This window comes from Neofelis nebulosa, chromosome 9, assembly GCF_028018385.1.
Source record: "Neofelis nebulosa isolate mNeoNeb1 chromosome 9, mNeoNeb1.pri, whole genome shotgun sequence".
In the NCBI taxonomy this organism is placed as follows: Eukaryota; Metazoa; Chordata; class Mammalia; order Carnivora; family Felidae; genus Neofelis; species Neofelis nebulosa.
The window spans coordinates 58973385-58992674 of record NC_080790.1 but is presented as its reverse complement, the minus strand read 5'-3'; the positions used below and the strand labels follow the sequence as shown (position 1 = coordinate 58992674).

The 19290-nt window shown below is 37.7% G+C and overlaps 1 protein-coding gene and 1 long non-coding RNA gene across 12 annotated transcripts in view; one reads left to right on the top strand and one right to left on the bottom strand.

Moving 5' to 3' along the window:
- The window catches only part of VPS54 (VPS54 subunit of GARP complex), a 189939-nt gene that overhangs the window by 138289 nt on the left and 32360 nt on the right, over positions 1-19290 (bottom strand). For 9 of the 11 annotated variants that reach the window (XR_009248588.1, XM_058683940.1, XM_058683932.1 and 6 more), the window contains one exon: positions 18271-18428. The exons of 1 other annotated variant lie outside the window; for it this stretch is intronic. The gene's annotated coding sequence lies outside the window, so the exon portion shown is untranslated. Of the gene's footprint in view, positions 1-331; positions 692-18270; positions 18429-19290 lie in introns of those variants that run through there. One more of the 11 variants, XM_058683938.1, reaches the window with a different exon arrangement.
- Positions 18-13708, top strand: LOC131485031 (uncharacterized). The gene is made up of 4 exons (XR_009248589.1): positions 18-223; positions 5164-5294; positions 9091-9152; positions 13455-13708. It is a non-coding gene; the product is annotated as an uncharacterized LOC131485031 (long non-coding RNA).

The following is a 19290-nucleotide window of genomic DNA, read 5'->3' as shown; positions in this document are numbered from 1 at the left end:
GGAGGGCCGCGGCCCGGGCCGGGGGGAGCGCTCGCCGCCTCGGGAGAGGGGCCACGGCGCGGGCGCCGCGGGCGCTGCCGGCGTTCCCCCGGAGCGGGAAACACCCCGCGCGGCTCCTCTGCGCCTCTTCTGATCGTCCTACACGCGAAGACAGAAACCAACGCTGAACTCTACTTTTCTCCACGACCCTTCCCCCACCCGAGTTGTTCTCCGGTGCATCCAGGTGCCGGCTTCCGCCTTCCCTGGGACTGGCCCGCGTTTCCTCAACATGGCCCTCGCCCAACCCCCGGACCAACCGACTCCAAACATCCCTAAACCACCCTGGACCTACTAAAGTAGATACTGCCACAACATTCCACCTCGCCTTTCGCCCCCTCAAAGTGAACGCTGTTCAGAGTTTCCCAAATAAATGTCCTTTAAAGGTTAAAGGTCATCCTCTCCGCCACGACACGCTGGACTCTGAAAACAGCGCATTGTCTCTCCATTGATGCCTCCCCCACCGCGTACTTCTCTAAGTTTTCCCCTAGTTCCTGGCCTTCCTACCAGACATCTATCACACTATTCTGGCATTTAAGCCGGTTATTTCTGCTCTTTGAGATACTGGAAGTGCGTGTGTATTAATACCTTCTCACTGTGATTCTTAACAGTAATGCAATTCAACCTGGTATCTGAGGACTTGCAATTTTAATCAAAAAAAAAAAAATCTGCAAGAAAGGAAATGCTTTAGAATATTTTTAAAAAGAGAAAAAAGGGCCCTCAGTCATTTGTGTTTATGTCTTAGTGTTAGGAGGATTTCTTTCCAGTTTGAAACTATTGCTTGCCTAAAAATATCTACCAAAGTTTCAGGCATTTATAAGACAGTCTGTTTTAACAAATGAAAAGTGAAAATGTAGCTCTTACAGTTGGGGATTGAAAAAAGAAGTCGATGCAAGTTTCATTTCCAAGAAGTCACTTTGAAAACTGCAAAAATAACTTTGTGAAATATTTAACCCACTAAATAGATAAAGTTGGGGGAGGCAGGAAAAAAGAGAAGGATGCAACAAAAATAGTTAAGAGGAAATTCTTACCTTATGTTTTTCTAAATTCAGTTCCCTACAATTTTGTAAAGAGAGTAAGAAATCAATCCCCAATGTGAAATAAGTTTAACTAGAAAGTAATAAATCCTTCTAAATCCCCAATCTCCTGTAAAACCAGATGAGTTTTTATTATTAAATATTAAGGAAAGCTTCAAATTTCATCCAACGCCAGAGAGGAAAATAATTTCAGTTTAAATCTAGAGTCGATTCATAGATCATACTAAGAAATGGATTTAGCAATTTCCCATATTTTGAACCTGTTTCAGGAAGTCAACAACAGTTCAAAAGCTGCCTTAAACCTGGCAGTTTGGCCTTTTAAAAAATATTTGCGATTATACTCCACTTTGTTCCAAAAAAGATTCCAAACTGCTCATGATGGCACTTGGATTAAATAATAATCGTGAGTTGTCTCCCAGACACTGGAACAAGACAAACTGGTTTGCTTTCCTCATTATCCATCTGTAGATAACATGCCATAGGAAGAAAATACACATTCAGTATTGTCCTTAAGTTCTTTTAGGGATCTAACAAGACTTTTACCTTGCCACAGAACAATTCATAATCATGAATCTAAACAGAAAAGTAAATGCTGATGATAAACTTTGCCAAAAACAAAAGAAAACAAAAAGAAAATAACCTGTTAACTGGACCAGTAATTTAAAGTTAGATAAATTTCAAATTAATATATTCACTTGTCTCTTGAATCAATTCATAATAAATGATTTCACTGAATCAATTCATTATAAATGATTGATTTCATTGAATCAATTATTAGAAAAGCCAAATCACATAAATGTGTATAGGGGCGCCTGGGTGGCTCAGTTGGTTAAGCATCCGACTTCAGCTCAGGTCATGATCTCAAGGTCTCTGAGTCTGAGCCCCATGTCTGGCTCTGTGCTGACAGCTCCAAGCCTGGAGCCTGCTTTGGAGTCTGTGTCTCCCTCTCTCTCTGCCCCTCCCCTGCACATGCTCTGTCTCTCTCTCTCTCTCTCTCTCTCTCTCTCTCAAGAATAAATAAATGCTAAAAAAATAAACAAAAAAAAATAATAAATGTGTATAGATGCATTATTAGTGTTCATTTCCAGAAAACACAGATGACAGAAAATTAAGAAAAACTGATAGAAATCATGATTGCCCTCAAAAGATGAAGAAAGATTTAGCTGCTGTATTACTAACACTATATTTAGCACAGTATTTATTAAACCCATTAAGAATTATGGAGGCTCCTGGGTAACTCATTCAGTTGAGCAGCAGACTCTTGATTTCAGCTCAGGTCATGATCCCAGGGTTGTGGGATCGAGCCCCACGTTTGGCTCTACACTGAGTGTGAAGTCTGCTTAAGATTCTCTCTCTCTCCCTTTGCCTCTTTCCCTCTGCCCCCTCCCCCACTTGCAAGATTTTTCTCTTTCTCTTTCTAAAATAAAATTTTAAATTTTAAAAAATTTTCTTAAAAAGGTTTATGAATAGTTATTATGTTCATTAGGGTCATATATTCTCATTAAAGGGAGAGTGAGAAAATTTTCTATTGCTGTAACACCTATAAAAGGCTTATGTTTATGTTAACTATATGTTCAGTGCATATTTGTGTGTGTAGCAGTAGTGAGGTTAACATGTCTATTCAATCAGTGAACACCATTTTTAATGACATGTTTGACAGAAACTATACATTCACATGCCAATATAAATACAGAAGGGAAAGAGGGCATTGGTAGAAGGAACAATGAGAAAAATCATTTTGCATTTTAGTTAGATATGAGCACTAGCCTCTCTTTATTCCCCACAATGGCAAACCTTAAATCTATCAAATAGAAACCCATTCAAGTCCTCTAACCTACTCTATAGTTAAATATGTATAATTACATCATATGTTTAGTATATTTTATCCTTGGTAAGCAAAATCCACATGCACTCATGAACTGAAAGTATTATGCTGATAGTAGTTTGTTTCATTATGGTTTAGGTTTTTGATCAAATGCCCTGAATTATTTTCTCTATCATATTTAAATTATTTAAAAATGTTATAATGTTTAGGGGCACCTGGGTGGCTCAGTTGGTTGAGCAACTGACTTCAGCTCAGGTCATGATCTCACAGTTCGTGGGTTTGAGCCCAACATGATCTTGCAGTTCGTGCGTGGGTTTGAGCCCTGTGTTGGGCTCTGTGCTGACAGCTCAGAGACTGGAGCCTGCTTCAGATTCCCTCTCTGCCCCTTCCTCACTTATGTGCTCTCTCTCTCTCTCCCAAAATAAATAAACATTTTTTAAATGTTAGATGTTTAAAAATCACAATTTATAACATTATTGCTGGAATCTTAAACTAGGTTTTACTATGTCTTTATATCTAGTAGGACTATCTTAATGTAGGAAACTTCCCAATTTACTTTGAGTATGGTGTAAGACATTAAAACTATGCATGGATATAAGCACCACTAGAAATTTTATATTTCATGTGATAAGAATACATTCAATAATTGTTGGGAGTAATATACAAGTTTTTGACATACCATCATTTGTATCTCCTAAATCAGTTGCATAATTACATTGGAAACAATTAACTTTGTTATATTTTCCTGTTACATTTTTCTTTGACTCTGATACTCCAAATTTCCATTTTGATTATCATAATAATAGCAACTACCATTTACTAAGAATTTACTGTGCTGCAAGCACAGGGAAAACCAAGGTAGTGTGGTGTATTAGTTTTCTATTACTGTGTAAAAATTAGCAAAACTTAGCAGTTTAAAATAACACATATTTTTTATGTTACATTTTCTGTGAGTCAGTAGTTTGAGTACAGCTTAGCTTGGTCTTCTGCTTCATAAGTCTTCAATTAAAGCATGAGTCAGGCTATGTTCTCATCTGGAAGCTTGACTGGGGAACAATCTGCTTTCAAGGTCATTCAGATTGTTAGCAGAATTCCTTTTCTTGCAGTTGAAGGACTGAGAGCCCTAGTTTCTTGCTGGCTGGAGGCTGCCTTCAGCTCCACCTGCAGTTCATTGTCATGTATATTTTCACAATATGGCTGCTTACTTCATCAAAGCAGTGAAGAGTGTCTCTATACTCTCTAAAATGAGTTTGCTAGCAAGAAAGTGATATTCTATCATCTTTGCCACATTCTGTTGTTTAGAAGCAAGTCACAAGGTTTACCCACACTCAGAGAGAGGGCATTACACAAAGATGTAAGTACCAGGAGGTAGAAATCATGATGGTTACCCTAGAATCTATCTTCCACCTGTAGTAATTATTTCCATAGGCTTTGGAATTCAGCTAACTCTGGGTTTTAAACTCAGCTTTGACACTTCAGCTATGATTTTGATCTCAGTTTCTAGTCCTTTATTTCTTCATCTGCCAAATAGGAGTAATAACCTCTTCGCCTTTTATTTTTCTCCCATGTAAAATGAGGGTAATAGCAGAGTTGTTGTAAGGATTAAATAAGCATTTTAATGCAATAACTGATAACATGAAATGCTCAATAAGCACTGTTACTTTTCTTCCTTTTCCCTCCTCTCTTTTTTATTTTGAGTCCCATTGGCATTTCTACTTTCAACGACTACTTTTTTGGCTTGTGTCCAGCCTATATGTGTGTGTGTGTGTGTGTGTGTGTGTGTGTGTGTGTACCTGGGTCTAGGGCCATGTAAAACCAACTCTAGTATCAATGCCTTTTAAAATAGGACTACATTACAAATGTTATCTCCAACTTGAACTGGGCAAAGTTTTTAAATGATAAATCCGTAACATTAGAAAGATAATTATTAGACATAGAGAACTTTGTTGGGATTGGCTTTTCTCTCCTTCTGTATGTTTAATAGGCATATGGTACAAAAGGACATATTGTAGCATAATAGTATTCATAGGTTCTGGGTTTGCCTCCTAGCTCTGCCACTTCCAGATGAGTAACCTCAGGCATGTTAAGTTCTCTAAAGCTCAGTTCCTTACGGGGATAATGATAGTACCCACATTATAGATGTGTTGTGAGGATTACATTTAAGTGTACTTGAATAGTATAGCTTAGTATGTAGCTCATAATCAATATTAAAAATGTTAACTATCATACTCATTATTATAATTTTCACTATCTCATTATTTTTAGGAAAACCACAGAACAGGAAACATGGCCAAACATGGCTTTGAATGAGGTGGAGGAGGTGAGGCACAAGAAACCACAAGATCTAAAAAATCCTCATAAGCCAAAGGGCCACAAATAAGATTAGTGGTGAGAAGGTAAGAAAATGTGCAAGTCAGAAATTGGACAAATAGGAACTAGGGGCCAAGGTAAGATTGTGAATTTTCAATCAAACTATGAGTAATGCAACAGCAAGAGACATCAGCAAGAGAAGAGCACATGAAACAGGTAATTCCTATCTTACACATGAAGCCTTTTATATACTTCCTCCTGCAACAGGAGTCAACTACACAGCATATCTAGTCCAGCATTTTGAATAGGAAACACATGAGCCATGTTACTATCAGAAAATAGTGAACGTTGTTGAATAGATTAGAGGAGTATAGCAATCAGAAATGGGCATATCCTGACAAATGTAAAATTATTTTCAAATTGGGCAGTTTCCCTAGAGGCGAATTATATATATGTGTGTGTGTATGTGTGTGTGTGTGTGTGTGTGTGTGTGTGTGTGTACAGCTATAGTCATAGTTACGGTTCTATGTAGTTACATATAGTTATATGTAGTTATATGTATACACACACACACACACACACGTAGACATACACACATATACACATACCATTTTATTAATCCCATGGTCATATTTTTTCTTATGTTGCTGTATACAGTATTGGTTCCTCCATTGTTTTATTTGGTCCTTTTAACTATAGAGGCCTTGTCTAACAAACTAAGTTACAATATTTCCAGAGCAGGATTTTCTGTTGTTGCTGCAATTGTACCTTAAAAAATATTCCTGCAGAATCTGGGATGATATACTATGTAGTAGGCTTTCAACAAATGCTTGCTGAATTAAAAAAGAAATGTGAATTACTTCCCCTTAGTAAATGGTATTTGGCATAATGAATATGAATAATTCATGAAATTAATGGATGACCTTGAAATCATACTTGAGTCTTTCATATCCCATATCTACTATGTCAGCAAATCTTATTAGTTCTACCTTCAAAATACATCTTGACTGAACATTTTTTTCCACTCACATTGCATCCACCCTGGTCCAAGCCATCTTGCCCACAGGGCCCCTAACTACACTATACACCGCTCGTTATAGGAAGCACCATTCAGAGACCGCAGTGTGAATGATGTTTCTTGGAGTTCTGTAGTGTTTAATGCAATGATCCCACCTGCCTGGATCATGCCCAAGGTCTCCTAGCCTTTGTCCCCTACCAATCTATTCTCAACATAATAGTGAGCTTGATCCTCCTAAAACATAAGTCAGATCATATCATTCTTCTGCTTGAAACTCTCCAGTGGTTCTGTCTCATTCATAGTAAAAGATAAAGTCCTTACAAGGTCATAGATGATGTCATCCCAGGCTTTCCTCTCTGACTTTATCTCCTTCTGCTCTCCCCATGTCTTATTCTCCTCTAGTCATATTGGGCTCCTTCTGGGACATGGCAGGCATGCTCCTGGCTCACAGCATTTGCACTTGCTCTTTCCTCTGCCTGGAATGCTTTTCTCCCCCAAATGTCCAAATACCTAACTCTCTCATGTCCTTCAGGCCTTTATTCAGATTTTACCTTCTCAAGAAGACATTCCATGACACCCATATTTCTCATTGCAACACCCTGCCCAATATACTTTTCTGCCTTATTCTTCACCTTAGTCTTTATTATCATCTAACACCCCCCCCCACACACACACATTTTATTTATTTATTGTCTATCTTTCCCCCACAGGCATGTAAGCTCCATGAGGGCAGAGAGTTTTGTCTGTTTTTTTTTTTTTTTTTTTTTTTTTTTTACCACATTACCCCCCAACACCTGGTATAGTGCCTGGTGCAAGTTGAGAATTCAATAAACACTTGTTGACATAATGAATAAAAGATGAAGACAGACTAGTACTTATACACATAAACCACTTTTTCTATACACTAAGCAGAATCAGTAACCAATTAGTCTAATGTCTTAAAAACAATTTGCCACCAATATGTTATAGGACTCAAGATTTTTGTAAGCCACATTAATTTGTTAGATTTATAAAGATGATGGTCTTAGCTTATTTTATAATTGGAGTACTTTAAGTAATAACTATATGAAATTATTTTTAAAATATGCAATTATATAATGAAGTAGAATTATAAGGACAGATGGTTAAACATCTATTAGGGAAAAAACCATTTATTTAAAATTTCTCTAGGAAAAGGAGAAATTCTACCTAAAAACTTTCTCGTAATATTACAGGCCATTTTAAAGCTATACATTTCCAGGGGCACCTGGGTAGCTCAGGAGGTTAAGCTAACTTGAGCTCAGGTCTTGATCTCATGGTCTGTGAGTTGGAGCCCCACATCCGGTTGTCTACTGTCATCATGGAGCCTGCTTTGGATCCTCTGTCTTTCTCTCTCTCCGCCCCTTCCGTGCTCACACTCGCCCTCTTTCTCAAAAATAAGTAAACATTAAAAAAAAAAAAAAAAAGCCATACATTTCCAGAGAAACAGAAGCCATACTTGGCCTCTCAAAGGTTTCCTCAAGAACCATTTTCTCCATTAAGTGGGTTTGTGTCTCAACACCAGCCATCACAGAAGGAACCCCTTAAGCAATAGGAATATACATTATTACACCACTATGTAATATTTTTAAATAGAAAGGAAAAAAAAACAGTAAGGAGATATTTTACAAGCAAAATAAACAGAGAGAGAGAAAAAAAAAACGAGTATTATGAAACCAGGACAATTTCACAATATAATCCAAAGTAAAAGATTAACATAACAATGGATTGCAATTATATAATAGAGTTTCTTGAATACCAAAATATATTAGAACAGCCATTGCATTCCCATGCCACTGTCTGGTCATTCTGGTTCCCATTCTATCAGGAAATAAAATATATATGTTTTCTCACCTATTCTCTTCTATGAATTCCTGAATGTTAATAAAAAGTTCTCAATCAGAATCTGATTTCAATCTGGAAAACTTATTTCCAAAAATCTAACTCTAGGTTTAGAAAAGTAATTTTCCCTTCCATGCTTTTAAGTTTCTATATGAAACAAAAACAAACTTTGGGTGCCTGGGTGGCTCAGTCAGTTAAACCTCTGACTTCAGCTTAGGTCATGATCACATGGTTCCTGAGTTTGAGCCCTGCATCGGGCTCTGCGCCCTGACAGTGAGGAGCCTGCTTGGGATTTTCTCTCTGCTCCTCCTCCACTCACAGGCTCATGCACACATGCACCCACTCTGTCTCTCTCAAAATAAATAAACTTAAAAAAAAAATACACTCAAAGAAAGAAAACATAGTTGAAATAAAGGATTTTTGGAATTGAAGAGGCCTATCACTTGACAGACAAGGAAATGAAGATCCAAAGGGCTGAAAGAGATCATGGTTTAGTAGTAGCAAAATAGAATTCAAATAGTAGCAAATTCAAATCAGAAGCCAGGTTCAGAGACTTCTAGTCTCATGCTCTTTGTCCCACACTGTTTCATGGGAATGGCACAGCAACAAAGTACCATAAAAGTGAAAATTTACATTAAGTGAAATTACTTATTATTTGAATCCAAAACATATCAGATTCTCTTTCTCCTCCAAAGAAAAGTTAAGACTTTTTCTAATGTATGGAATATGAAGGTTCTTATTACTTGTAAGAAAAAAAAAGCATCTTGTATAAAAGGTTTTGCCTGGTGATAAGTATTTAATAACTTAGGAAATAATCAATGTAGATTAATTTATTATTTTAAGTATTCATTATTAGTTCCCAGCCCCAAGAGACAGTTCCCATATTTGCTTGCAAGAATGCAGTATTTTAGACAATGTATAGCTTATTTTTGTATTTTCCTCCCTTATAAATATGCAAAAGCCTATTTCCATTCTTCTAAGTTTATATTAACTTTACTTTGCAGTTCAGTCTACACAGCAAAAGAAATGGTAAAGTGAGCATAAAGGACACATTTGCAAAACATAAGTATTTTTGTGTCTATTACAAATTGAAAGTCAGACTACTGATAGGTATTTTTCCATAGAGCCCTACAACAAGCGTATATCAAACCAGTGAGCAAACGAAAAGCTTGTATAAATGTCTTTGTCTTTATGATTAAACTTGCTCACTGATGCATGCCTTTGAGTGCTGGTTTGATTCCAGGTGGTCAGCATATCTCTCTGGTTAATGGAATCCAGAGGGAAATTGCTCTCCTCTCTGGTTGATTCCTTACTGCCTGCCTGTGCTGCCTGTGTTTTGCCCTAGTAAGTTAAAGGCTACCTCAGTTACTCACTACTTGCCCCCAGAATGAGGTTAATTTTTGTCAAAATCATAATTACTTTTAATGGTAGGCCCAATATTCTGATTCTGATTCTCAGTTTCTTATTATGGGGGCACCTGGGTAGCTCAGTTGATTAAGCATCCAACTCTTGATTTAGGCTCAAGTCATGATCCTAGTATTGTGGGATCAAGCCCCACACTGAGCATGGAGCCTGCCTGAGATTCTCACTCTCCTTCTGCCCTACCCCCACTCCCTCTCTCTCTCCCTCTCTCTCTCTAAAATAAAATTTTAAAAACTAAATTTTTTATTATAATGAAGAGGTATGAAAAATGTTTCTATACCAATACTACCTAAACTCCTGCACTCATCCTCATTCTCAAGTAGACAACCATTCACACTCAGTGAATTTTTATCAAGGATGTTTCTGGGTCCTAGATGCTAGCCTTAAGTAAGACTGATTCAGTTCATGTTCTCATAGCACTGACAATCTGGGTTGGGGTGGAGAGGGAGTACAGAAGAGAGACATTAAGCAAATAATTACAGGAATTGTTCAACAAGAGTTGGAATACGTGTCATGGAAAGGTAAATGAAGCTTATGAGAGCTTGTAAAGGTGAATGTAATTTAATATTAGGTGAACAGAGAATCCTTGCCCAAGGAAGCAGGATTTAAACTGAAAAATGAATAGGAGTTGGCCAGCGAAAGGGAATAGTGGTCATGAAGAGTCCCACGTGGTGGAAATGGCCAGAAGAAAGTAGGCATGAAGGAGTTAGGTAACAGAGAAAAGGCCAATATGGCTGGTATGCAATGAGACAAAAGTAGAACAAAGTCAGATCATAGAGGGAGTTATTGGTCATTTTGGAGTTTGAATTTTATTGCAAGCTATGATAGGGCTTTGAGCAAGGAGATGACACAAGTATAGACTTAAAAGATCAGTTTGATCACTGGGTGGAGAATGAGTTTCTGGAGGTAACCAAGAGAAGGTGGCATGAGCAGTTGGAATGTATCTCGAATGGACCGAATATTTGTATCCCTCTGCCCCCAATTCGTAGGCTGAAACCTTAATCCCAAGTGTAATGGTATTTGGAGGTGGAACCTTTAGGCAATAATTAGGTTTGGATGGGATCATGAGGGTGAAACCCCCATGATGAGATTAGTGTTCTTATAAGAAGAGGAAGAAAGAGGTCACTCTCTCTCTACCATGTGAGGACACAGCAAGAAGGCAGCTGTCTGTAAGCCAGGAAGAAGGCTCTTATTAGGAACTGAATCTGCTGACAGCTTGATGTTGCACTTCTCAGATTCCCTCACTGCAAGATAAACGTCTGTTTTTTGAGCTACCCAGTCTATGGATTGTGCTATAGCAGCCCGGCAGCCCGAGCTGACTAAGACAGTGTCCAAGAGGTCCAGGTGTTCGGTGAAGGTAGTAGTGCTGAAGGCAAAGGACAGTAGACAGATTTGAGCAGTATCCCAGGAAACAGAATTGAAAGCACTTGGTGATTGGTTGGACAAAGGGGCTAAGAAATAGGTGGATATTAGGGATGATTTTTGGTTCCTAACATTAGCAACAGGGAGGGTGGTGGAACCATTTAATGAGTTAGGAAACCTTGGAAGATAAAAAGATTTGGCACCATAAGCTCAGTAATTGACATGTCCAACTTGGGATGTCTATGTAATAGCTACCTGGAAATATCAAGGAGACATATAGATGAGTCTGGAACCTCAGAAGGGAGGCCCAAGGATATAAATTCAGAAGCTGTCAACATGTAGTTAATAACTGAAAGGATGGATGTATATGAGATTCCTGAAAGTATAAAGCCAGAAGAAGAAAAGAGAAAGGAAAGGAAGGGAAGACAATGGAAAGAAAAGGGGCCTGCGACTGGCCACAAATCTGTACAATAAGCATATACCAGCATATATCAAATCAGTGAGGAAACAAAATGTTTCTGTAAATGGCTTTGTCTTTATAATTAAACTAGTTCACTAATGTGTGTCACTGAGTGCTGGTTTGATTCCAAGTGGTCATCATATTTCTCTGGTTAACAGATTAGATTCTGAGAGAAGGAAAAGTAACCAAGGAAAACTAGAAAAAGGAGCCAGAGAAATAAGAAGAAAGCCAGGAGACTATAAGGTCACAGAAAAGAAAAGAAGTATTTTTTTTTTTTAAGCTAGGAATGGTAACTATGGCAAACAAGATGTGTGCTGTCCATTAGATTTAGCGGCGTGAAGGTCACTACTAATCCTAGCAAGATAAATTTGGTAGACGGTGGAATTGGAAGCAGATTGTGATGAGTTGAGGACTGTTATATGGAGAAAAATAAAAGATGAATAAACCATTGCTAGAAGCTTAGTTGTTAAAAAAAAAAAAAGGTGGGGGGTAGATGAAGTGGTAGGTAGAAGTGGATGTGAGAGAGGATTTTCTTTTAATTTTTATTTTGTTTGAGAGAGAGGAGAGAGAGAGAGAGAGACTCTCAAGCAGGTTCCATGCTCAGCATGGAGCCCAATGTTGGGGCTCGATTCCATGACCTGAGCCAAAATCAAGAGTCAGATGCTCAACTGACTAAGCCACCCAGACACCCCGGGAGGACTTTCTTAATATGGTAGATACATGAACATGTTTGACTTTCCATAAGTGCTCTTCAAAAAAATAATAATAATTAACTTCTCCGAGCATGATCATTGTTTTTCTCCCAAATGTTTGTTTGTTCATGTTATTCTGTGGATCAAAAGATCTAATATAAAGATCTAAATATAAAGAGAGACAGAGCATGAGTGGGGGAGGGGCAGAGAGAGAGGGAGACACAGAATCTGAAACAGGCTCCAGGCTCTGAGCTGTCAGCACAGAGCTGAATGCAGGGCTCAAACTCACAAACCGGGAGATCATGACCTGAGCTGAAGTCAGACGCTTAACCGACTGAGCCACCCAGGCTCCCTGAGAGATCTGATATAAATTAAAATTTTGGTTGAACTTGACCAAAAAATCTGGCTTGGGCAACAATAAAAAGAGGAGGGAGTAATTTATTGCCATTTATTGCCATCATGCCATTAAAAAGTCTGTGGTTAAGGATGACTTAGGACATGATGAGATTTAAAGGCTCAAATGATCAAGTGAGAACCAATTCTTCTCCCCTGCCCCTACAACCAGCTTTGCTGTCATCCATTTATTCATTTAAGAATATTTATTGAAAAGCTACCATGCCTCATACTCTATTTTAAGCGCTGGAAATATAATGATATAAAATACGAGCAAATTCACTTTCACTACTTCTTTTTAGCATTGTACTGGAGGTTCTAGCCAGTGCAGTAAGTTAAGAAGAAATTTTAACAGTATAAAAATTGGGAAGAAATAAAACCGTTATAATGTTTAGATAATATAACTGTGTACTAACATATATTAGTAGAATTAATTAACCAGTAAGGCTGCTGGATACAAAATGTGGTAGGTAGAATTCTAAGGCATCCCCCAAGATTCCTGCCCCCTGATGTACATGCCCTATGTAATCCCCTCCCTTTAAGTGTGGGTGGACTTGTGAATATGATAAGATTTCACTTGCATGATTACGTTATGGTATATGGCAATGGTGAAGGAATTTTGCAGATATAATTAAGATCAGTTGAACCTGGGGCGCCTGGGTGGCTCAGTCGGTTAAGCGTCCAACTTCAGCTCAGGTCACGATCTCTCGGTCCGTGAGTTTGAGCCCTGCGTCGGGCTCTGGGCTGATGGCTCAGAGCCTGGAGCCTGCTTCCGATTCTGTGTCTCCCTCTCTCTCTGCCCCTCCCCTGTTCATGCTCTCTCTCTGTCTCAAAAATAAATAAACGTTAAAAAAAAAAAAAAAAAAAAGATCAGTTGAACCTGAATTCATTAAAAGGGAGATCATCTTAATGGCCCTACATAGTCAGGTAAGTACTTTTGAAAGAGTTTAGAGGTCAAAGATGTCATAAATCAGAGATACTTGATACAAAACAACTGGTCTCCTGCTTTAAAGAAACAAAAATGCCATTTTTCAGAGAGAGAGGGCTACATGACAGGAAATTGCAGTGGCCTCCCGGAGTCAGAGTGGCTGCTAGATGACAGCCAGCATGAAAGAGGAACCTCACAACAATAATCAGGGAGCTTGGAAGAGGACCCTCAGCCTCCAATGAGATCATAGGCCCTGCAGACACCTTGATTTTAGCCTAATGAGATTCTGAGCAGAAGATCTAGCTAACTAGCATTTCGACTACTGCTTCGTGGAAACTGTAAGATAATAAATTTGTTTTCTAAGATATTTTGAAATTTATGGTACTTTCTTATGCAGCCATAGAAAACCAATATATATAGTCATTATACAAAAATTCCATAGTTTTTCTATATATGAGTAACAAGCAGAAAATTAAAAAAATATATTACCATTTACAATTGCCCAAAAATACCAAATACCGAGGAATAAATCTAATGAAAGTATGCAAGACCAACCCCTGCACAGAAAAGTAGAGAAATTTATTGAGAGAAATTAAAGATAAATAAATGGAAATTTGTACATTGCTCATGGATTAGAAGTTTCAGTGTTGTAAAGTATGTCAATCTCTCCAAATCAACTTATAGATTCAATGCAATTCCAATGAAAATCCCAATAGGTGCATTTGCAGAAAATAGTAAACTGATTCTAAAATGTACATGGAGGGGCTCCTGGGTGGCTCAGTTGGTTAAGCATCTGACTTCGGGTCAGGTTATGATCTCCCAGTTTATGAGTTCCAGCTCCTCATTGGGCTCTGTGCTGATAGCTCAGAGCCTGGAGCCTGCTTTGGATTCTGTGTCTCCCTCTCTCTGCCCCTCCCCAACTCATGCTCTGTCTCTCTGTCTCTCAAAAAATAAATAAACATTAAAAAATTTTAAATATATGTGGAAATGCAAAAGGCCAAAAATAGACAAACACTTTTATAAAGAACACGGTAGGAGCACATACTCTACCAGTTACCAGGTTTTATTATAAGACTCCAGTATAATATGGTATGGTATAGGTGTAGTAACTAAATATAAAAAATTTTTAACTTCCTACAAATTAAAAAAGAAAAGACACTAAACTCAATAGAAAAATGGCCAGATGAACAGACATTTCACAAAAAAGGATATCCAAATAGCCATAAGAAAATGTATTCAACCTCATTGGTTAGAAAAATGCAATATGATATACTACACATTCACATTTAAAAGACTGAAAATACCAAACGATGCCTAGGATATGGAGCAACAGGTACATATAAGGGTAGAAGAGTAAGTTGTTGCAATTACCGTGGAATATAGTTTGGCAATATCTTCTAGAGTGAAACATATGTGCACTCTGTAACCTAGCAATTCTGCTCTTAGAAGTATATCCAATAGAAATGCATGTGTTAAAAAAAAAAAAGGTGTGTATATGTATGTTCAGCAAAGACATTTACAATAAAGTTGAGTGACAGAAACCACTCAAGAATGTATACTATATAATTCCATTTATATAAAATCCAAAAACTCAGATCTATGGTGCTATTGGTCAAGAGGAGAGAGGGGGTAGTGATTGGGAGGAGTAAATACGTGTATTCACTTTACAAGAATTTTTTACTCAAACATTTGTTTTGTGCCTCCCTGCTCCCCATGTGAGTGATGTATCAATGAAAAAGATTTAAAAATAAAGCCAAGCTTCTTGCCCTCATGGACTTTATACTCTACTGTGAGGATCTCTGCTGTCTAATGTTATCTGGCTTCAGTCTCAGGCTTCGAGTGGTGAGCAGTGATAGGAAGATGACTGCCGGCAGCTCCCAGTCTACAACCTTCAAACCGGTAGAAGCCAAGGCACATTTTTACTAGCTCAGCAAAAGTCCCAGATTGCCTCCCTTTGGCTCTGATTGGGTGATGATACATCCATTCAAACACCGTGACCAGTGTGAGGCTCTAACTAGCTGGACCTGAATCATAGTCAATCCTGAAGCCAGAATGAAATGGAGTCCATTTAACCAGAACACATAAAATAAGAATGAGCAAAGATGTGGTTCCCCAGAAAAAAAACCAAAAAACAAAAAACAAAAAAAACAAAACAAAACTGGGGCACCATTTCAGAAGAGGAAATAAATATAGGCTGAAAACCCAGCAAATTTCCACAATGGGTCTCCTAAAAGTGAAAGCCCAGATTTGCTACTTTGTGTTAGGCCAACTTCCCCTTAATCTCTTTAATTTTATCACACATGCTTCAGGCTTGTTTCTTGCACTGCTAATGTGATTCAAATGGACTCTGTTCTTACCTTTTGTTAGCTGAGAAATAGGGTACTCTCCCTTACCACTTTTCTGTGGTAATAAGCCCAAAAAAATATCCCTTTAAATCACTGGTTTTGTATTTTTTGGGTAAATATCCTATGTTTATAGCAATATTATTTATAAAAACCAAATTATGGAAGCAGCCCAAGTATCCACCAACAGATAAATGGATAAAGGAGATGTGGTATGTATATACAATGGGATATTATTCAGCCATAAAAGAGAATGAAATCCTGCCATTTGCAACAACAGGGATGGAACCACAGAGTATAATGCTAAGTGAAATAAGTCAGTCAGAGAAAGACAAATACCAAATTATTTCACTCATAGGTGGAATTTAAGAAACAAACAAAATGAGCAAAGGAAATAAAGAGAAAGAGAGAGACAAACCAAGAAACAGACCTTTAGCTACAGAGAACAAACTGATGGTTACCAGAGGGGAGGTGGAGGGGGGATGGATAGAACAGGTGATTGGGACTAAGGAGTTCACTTGTGATGAGCACTGGGTAATGTATGGAATCGTTGAATCACCATATTGTATACCTGAAATTAATATAGCACCATATGTTCATTATACTGGGATTAAAATTAAATTAAATTAAATTAAATTAAATTAAATTAAATAACAAAAAGAAGAAAAGAAATAAGCCCAAAACAACCAACTAAACAAAAAATAACAAAAATCCATTTAGAGTTTTGTTTGTTTTTGATAGAAACTACAATGTAATGTCATTAATAAAAATAATCAGACCTTGCAAAATGACTTGTATTTCAGTTCACCTCTAAGAGGCTACTTTCAGGTGCCTAAGGGACAGCTTCCCCTGTAAGCTTTCTTTACCATCCTCTTCTCTGATCTGAGTTACTTAGTTCCTCTAATTTTGCTCACTTACACTGTATTGTAATTTTCTGTTTATTTACCTGTCTTTTCCATTGCCTCATGAGTTCCTTGAGGACAGGGTTTTGGCCATTATCTCTGTATCACCAGTACAAAGCTCATTGCCTGGGACATACATGGTGGAGGGTCAATAAATATTTTCTGAATGAATGTTTTATGTTTCAATTGCATTTAATCCTGATAACAGCCTTGTGAGATAGAGATTATTAACCTGCTGCTTGGAGAGGTAGGGTAAGTGACTTGCTCAAGATCACACAAAGTAAGTGGAATCAGGATTTGGGCTTCAATCTATCTAATGCCAAAGTCTGGGCTCTTGGCCAATGACTTGGTTGAAAACGTTCATTTATTTGGAATGAGGTTCAAACTGTGACTTGCAAAAGTTTTCCCTAATTTGATCCTACCTGCCTGTCTAAGCCTTTGTGTCATTATTCACCTCATGCATCTTTCCTTACTACCCCTGAACAGACTTGGTTTTCCTTCACCTATTCAAATCTTATCCCTTCTTCAAAAATCAACTCAGATGTCATCTCTTTTATTAAATGTCATATCATTTATTTCCTGAACCATGAACATGGTATTTATGACATACTAGCTCCCATTCAAGCTATTAGTGGACCTCTTCTTCTTTTTTTAATTTTTTTTTTTAGGTAATCTCTACACCCAATGTGGGGCTTGAACCCACAACCCCAAGATCAGGAGTCACAGCTCTTCTGACTGAGCCAGATAGGCACCCCTTTTAGTGGACCTCTTAGTTTCCATAGTAGACTACTACATGATGGTTTGTCTTCTCCGTGGCTTGTGCATGGTAAACTTAAAAGAATTTTGAGGAATTAATGCTGATACTAGTGCCTTTTTGGTATGCCACCCATTTTCCTTACTGTCTAGGGCTTATGACTGTGCAAATCGCTATCAAATGTGCCCTCATATCCCATATCCTCCTCATATCCCATAGCCTGTGTTCTCTCTTGACATTCAAGGGGATTTTACGCATTCAGAACCACCAGCTATTGAATTGGCAAACTGAAGTATAGAAGAGGCTTTTGATAGCTGTTAATGGCATGGTTTCACAAAGAGTTGAAAGATACAGCTTTGTGAATAATATTTAGTTTAGAAGGACTAGTGACTATGAGAAGAAAAATAAGGGAATTTATTTCGGGTGTTTCTAGAGCTGAGATAATTTGGTCTGCTAACAGTGAAACCTCAAATTAACCAGACCCAATTAACTGGCATTAACTGCCATTTCCAATCACACACACACACACATATATACACACACACACACACACAGGGCAGGGGGCGGGGGGGGGAGGGAACTTGTCCTTATTTGTCCTTAGTAAAAAAAGACAAATGACAACAATACCAAAACATTGTCAAGGGTGTGTTCAAAACAGCAACTAGCAGCATGTGTCTTCCTCTCAATAATGGCATCATTTCTAGAAATGAAGCAACTCAAAATTCCGAGTCATGCAAAGAGAAAGATAAAAGGGCTTAGCCAGAAAAGTCATTTACCCAGCACATGTCATTTTCCACAAATTATGTATGGTTAAGCAGTGTTATAAGACTATACAGTGAGTTGCCTAGGAGTTGTTAAGTATAATATTCCTTAAAAAACAACAACTTTACAAACTTGTTTAGGGCAAGAATTGTAACAACTAAACTAACCAGGAATGTCAGGGCATTTTCAAAAAGAGACTAGAATCCTCAAAGTATATCTGGAGCAGAAGATCCTGGTATGCCTTGTTTTCTGTTAAATTGCAAGCTTCTTCACTGATCAGGTTTCAAGTTTCACTGCACCAACTGACACAATGTGATTACTTAGCCTGCAAAAGTGAAAAGAATATAAAGGGACATGATTGAAGTACTAAAAATTCCAGTTACAGAGGGCATGTGAAAATTGATCTGCTCATCCTTTTAATCTGGTTGAAAGAGACAAGAACAACATAATTTAAAATGAAGTTTAATAATAATGGAAATACCAGAGAAATAAATGATTTCATGCAGCATTTTTAAGGGGTACCATTTGCAATGGCAAAGGCAGGAATGGAGAAAAAGGCTGAAGTAAGATGTATTATTTTAAACTGAGTAATCATACTTATTAACATTTAATGACAAACTCAACAAAACCAAGTTTCCAGTGATTAGAACACAGGAACTTGCAGCTAACACTGAAAATTCTACTGGAAGAATACAAGAATAGCTATTATAATAAATAAGGTTGGCAGCAAATTAGTGTGGTGAGCAAAACAGTCAATATGACAAATCTGTTTAGATGATGATGACAATGATAAGGATGATAGCTGGTGTGTTCACAGCTATTTCTCATATTTGTAAAAAAAAAAACCTCTGGGTTTCTTTTAATTTTGTTTTGTTTTTCTCCATTCTTTGATTTACCTTCCCTGGGCCCTTTCTAACACTCCCCACCCCCAGCTCTATATATACAAACTCCAGAAGTGATCTCTGACCTCACTACTAAGAAAAAACAAACCTCTACTCTTTATCCCTCTTCCACACTTCATGCCACACTAGTCATTTTCTGCTTTGTAATATAGGTATACATTACGTGGTTTGTCTCCCCTACTGGACCTTAAGCATAAGACTTATGATTTGTCTCTGTATTTTCTACATTATCATCTCTTCCTTATTAGTAAGCAACCAACAAATATTTGTAAATAATTATAAACA